We start from the raw sequence: 675 nt of genomic DNA, 5'->3' as shown, positions 1-675 counted from the left end.
CTACCGTCTGAACCGAGAGGTCAATGAAAACAGGGCGCCGAGTCCCATTCCAAACTGGGAGGGGTGCCAGGGAGGCAGCGCAGAGCCACACGCCAACGGCCCTGGCACGGGATGCTGCCCCGCTCCACAGTCCACATCTGTGCCACTGCCACACCTGGCAACACAGCCCATGCCTCCAGCACCTACCACCCTCAGCAATTTTTCTCCTTTTCACATGTTCTCAAGTGTTAGAGCTCCTCAGCCGAGATATTTTCAGCTGTATATGTCAGCTACAACCAAAATAGGCAGTTACTGTTTGGAATAAACTGTAAATGTTAAACCACAAAAAAAAAGATACATTAGTGGTGTGGTCTTTATGCTTAACAAGGTTTAATTACTTGTAAGAAACTTTGGGCTCTCGGACACCTGCAGCGATTGGCAGACCCCTACCCCAATCACCACCAGAAAAACACCAATCGGTTAATTTGCAGACACAAAAAACGGTTCATCTGATTTTCCCACACCCCTCTTTTCCGAATGCTCCTACCACCCCAGGCCACCCTCTCTGCGCCTGTAATCACGGCGTAACATCCACAAACGGGCGAACCCGAACCCGGACGTGCGGCCCGTAACGAACCCGCACCGGGTGCGGTGCGCGGTCTTCCGCTCACACGGGGTAACCCTGCGCGCGACGGA

The sequence above is a fragment of the Merops nubicus genome, unplaced genomic scaffold (genome assembly GCF_000691845.1).
Source record: "Merops nubicus isolate BGI_N331 unplaced genomic scaffold, ASM69184v1 scaffold36784, whole genome shotgun sequence".
Classification (NCBI taxonomy): Eukaryota; Metazoa; Chordata; class Aves; order Coraciiformes; family Meropidae; genus Merops; species Merops nubicus.
Note: the sequence above shows the minus strand (reverse complement) of the source record.